General features: G+C 41.2%; 1 non-coding gene across 1 annotated transcript; it reads left to right on the forward strand.

Moving 5' to 3' along the window:
- Positions 1-1,241: 1,241 nt before the first annotated feature.
- On the forward strand, positions 1,242-1,348 carry LOC118480789. Its single transcript, XR_004863766.1, has one exon. It is a non-coding gene; the product is annotated as a small nucleolar RNA R71 (small nucleolar RNA).
- Positions 1,349-4,002: the final 2,654 nt, after the last annotated feature.

Raw genomic sequence — 4,002 nt, forward strand, 5'->3', positions numbered from 1 at the left:
AGCCCCAAGATCGGCTAGTGCATTGCGTATGGGTGAATCTCCAATTGAACAAGGAATGGTAAAGCTTCCGGGATCGATCTTCTTTTGTGGGAGTTTGTTGAGTAGTAAGGCGGAGCATTCTTCGCTTAAATTAACCAATTGCAATGATTCAATTTTCCTTTTGTGAGTGAGAAAGTCCCTCATGAATTTTGAATATTTAGGCATTTGAGTTAGGACTTCTACAAATGGAATACTGACATGCAATTGTTTTAGTAGATTTATGAATTTTGTGAATTGCTCATCGGTCTTTTGGCGAAGTAACCGACCGGGGTAAGGCACCGGAGGATTCTTGGGTGGCTCTTGGCTTGGCGTAGGAGTCGTCTCTTTTTGAGGTGTTGATGAAGCTGTGGTTTGGCTAGGTGAACTCCTTTCAGTTGTGGGAAGCGGAGCTTCCTCGGGACCTATGGTACGGTTTCTCAATGTGATGAGATGTACTTGCGCCTTTGGGTTTGTTTCGGTATTGCTGGGTAACGCGCCTTGTGGTCTCTCGGAGAAATTTTGAGCTAGTTGATTTAATTGTTTTTCAATGTTTTGAATACTAGCTTGTTGATTTCTAAAATTCGATTCTAATTGTTGAAATCGATCTGAGTTTTTCTTATCGGAGTCAGAGATGAGGCGTGAGATGGTGTCTTCAAGCCTCTCTCGTCCCCCTTGTTGTTGTTGAGAGAAATGTTGTGACTCATTGCGTGGTTGTTGAAAGTTTGTTCTTTGGTTTTGATTTTGTTGGTTACTACTATTGCCAGGTTCTCTCCAACCAAGGTTAGGGTGGTTACGCCATCCTTGGTTGTAGGTACCTGTCGGAGGACCTGACGGCCTAGGTCTATTATCAATGTAGTTTACCGTTTCCGTTTGATTATCCATTTCTTTCATACAACTCCAATTTTCATGTGGCCCACCACATCCTTCACAAGCCATAACCGAGGCTGTTTTTGCCATTTCTAACTTTTTGATTTTTTGAAGAGAGGGCCTCGATTTGGGCTTGTAAAGAAGTGCTTTTGTCAACCTTATAGGTGCCCGGGGCAATAGATTTATTGCCTCGTGGAATGTGCCACTGAAAATTGTTTTGAGCAATTTCCTCAATTTGATTATAAATTTCATTTGGGCGGCGATTACCTAAAAGTCCCCCGGAGCTAGAGTCATGTGTTTGTCTTGTGTGTGGCAACAACCCATTGTAGAAAGTGGATACTTGTTGCTATACCGCAAGACCATGATGAGGACACTTTCTTAGTAGTTCCTTGAACGTTTCCCAAGTTTCATATAAGGATTCCCCGTCCTCTTTTGAGTATTTGTTAATTTCAGTCATTAATTTAGCCGTTTTAGCAGGAGGGAAATACTTATACAGAAACTTTTGGGCCAGTTCATCCCAGGTGTTTACCGAACCAACTGGGAGGGTATTAAGCCAAGCCTTTGCTCGGTCTTTTAGTGAAAATGGAAACATTCGTAGGCGGATGGCGTCATTTGATGCTCCGTTGATCTAAAAAGTATCACATATTTCCAAAAAGTTGGTGATATGTAAATGGGGATCTTCATCCTCAAGCCCGTGGAAAGTTGCGGAGTTTTGAAGCATTTGGATCAAATGCGGCCGAAGTTCAAAGTTGTTAGCATCGACATTCGGTGCATTGATAGCGACGCCTAGATTACCTACGGTGGGCCATAGGTAGTCCATGAGGGTACGTTGATCCGCCATTGGAAGTAGGTCCCCCGAAACTTTCTCTTGGTTTTTAGCTTTAAGTCTTTTTTTTAGAAAGCGTTCGGGTTCGTCTAGAGGTTCTTTTATGTCTCTACTGGAACTGGAGCTCATACACTACGTAGAAAGTTTAGGTGTGGCGCATGGGTTCCAAGTCCTGCAATAAAAACAAAAGGAATGTCGGTCAGAAATTTCACCACGGCCCCGTGCTCAGATGAGCACGGCCCCGTGGTCGGGGTTACAGTGATTGTTTTCCGGATCCCCGTTACTGGAAAGCTCGACACGACCCCGTGTTGCACCGACACGGCCCCATGCTCAACTCTCTGTAACTCGGAAAATAAAAACTGCCAGTAACAATGCTAGGCATGGTCCGTGTCCAACCAGGCACGACCCGTGCTGAACTCTGTAGAAGCTGAAAGATTAAGAAAAATCATAAAAAAACAGAAAAATAAGAAAAACGATTAAGCCGTTGATTCCTAACTTTCTTAAAATCCTTGTGTCCCCGGCAACGGCGCCAAAAACTTGATGTGCGTTAGGTGTGATATATTTTTAGCTATATTTTTAGCCCTTTTTAATACTTTAGTCAAGTTTTAAATTTATAAAACACGATATTCTACTAACACTAAACACACATTTGGGCAAGTGCACCCATCGTGAGCGTAGTATAGCGTTGGTAAGATACCGAGGTCGTCTAAGGACACAAGTGTCACACCCCCAAAATCCACCATGCGGAGTACCACCGCTTGGAGGCATGACGTGACCAGGATCGAGCCACCAATCATATTGAACAACGTAATTAAGTAAATAAGATCAACCACAATACAATTGGTGACCAAAGCTAGTTAACTAAGTTTAGTTTAAACAGCGGAAGCATAACGTAAATCCAAAAACACAAGTCCATAGTTTATAAGTTAAAGTTCAAAACACAAGTTTAATAAGTTCATAAGGATTTAAATATTAAGCACGGAACATAACAGTCCGTACACCACAACGACTCCTTCCTCGTGCAAGCTCCAAGCATTTAGCGACCTATAAGGCATGTAACAACGAGTCAACAACAAAGTTGAGTGAGTTCATGTTTGGTTGTTTAGTTTTAAGTTGTTTGTGAAAACGTGGTTTTTCTTTCGTTGGCGTAATTACCGTGGGGGTTACCCCGTAGTTGAAAGAAAATTTAACCAGTTCATTCTTTATTACCCAAACCATGTCCATGATTAGTGGGGGCTTCCCCATGTGAACCACTAGACCGTACCATATCGACTACTAACGCAAATAAGTTGTGCCCTACGTCAGTGTCTATCATCACTGACGGTTTTCCATAGTCCATTAGTACACGCCCGTCCGACTGGCACGGTGTGAGGTTTGTTAAACCTAATAGCGCTATTAACTAATGACCCGCTCGCCATTGGCCTCGGCGATTAAGTCGATATAAAAATGAGGGACTTATGTTAGAGTTTTGTTTAGCAGGTTTTAAGGTTGTTGTCCTACCCAAGGAGGACGAACGTACGTAGTTCTACCCAAGGAGAATACGCGGGATTAATATTGGCATCCTACCTATGGAGGATGGCCGTACATATCCTACCCAAGGAGGATATGTAGATTCAGTTTTAAATTCTTTAACCCATTCCCAAACCACCGGGAATCCCATGCCTTAGAAAGTGTGTGAACTCACCTTGGTTTACTCAGTTAGATTCTCAAATATAGCTAACAGTCGAGGTCGGTCAATAACGTCCTAATATAATTACCAGTTAATCATATAGTGGTTTTCAAATAGAGCACAAAGTTCCTACACGTATCTATCACATAACATGCATTACTTTAACGGTTTATGCCCATATAAACTCCCCATCTATTCCCGTTCACAAATAAACATACGACATTGCACATAACACTTTTATTGACACATAACATGTTAGATCATTCACAGCTAACGTACTCGACATTTAGACACGCAAATTACTACTTATGTCATTTCAACTTAAATATCCAAAACTAGGCTGTTTTCGAGCATTTTAATAAAATAGTTAACTTATTCCAAAAATTCCCAAATTTTTACAGAATATCTTAAACGTACCAAATATTATTGTGTAAAAATATCGGGGTCCAATTCATTGCAAATATTTTATAAAAAATCATTTTCCAGACTGCAATCAGATTCATTATTTTCTGACTGCAGCCCACGGAATAATTCGTTAAAAATTCATTGTAAGTCGGATTGACCAAATTCCAGTGGGACAATTACTATGACATCAGTGTCCATCTACAGTACCAATTTCATG

This window comes from Helianthus annuus, chromosome 7, assembly GCF_002127325.2.
Source record: "Helianthus annuus cultivar XRQ/B chromosome 7, HanXRQr2.0-SUNRISE, whole genome shotgun sequence".
NCBI lineage: Eukaryota > Viridiplantae > Streptophyta > Magnoliopsida > Asterales > Asteraceae > Helianthus > Helianthus annuus.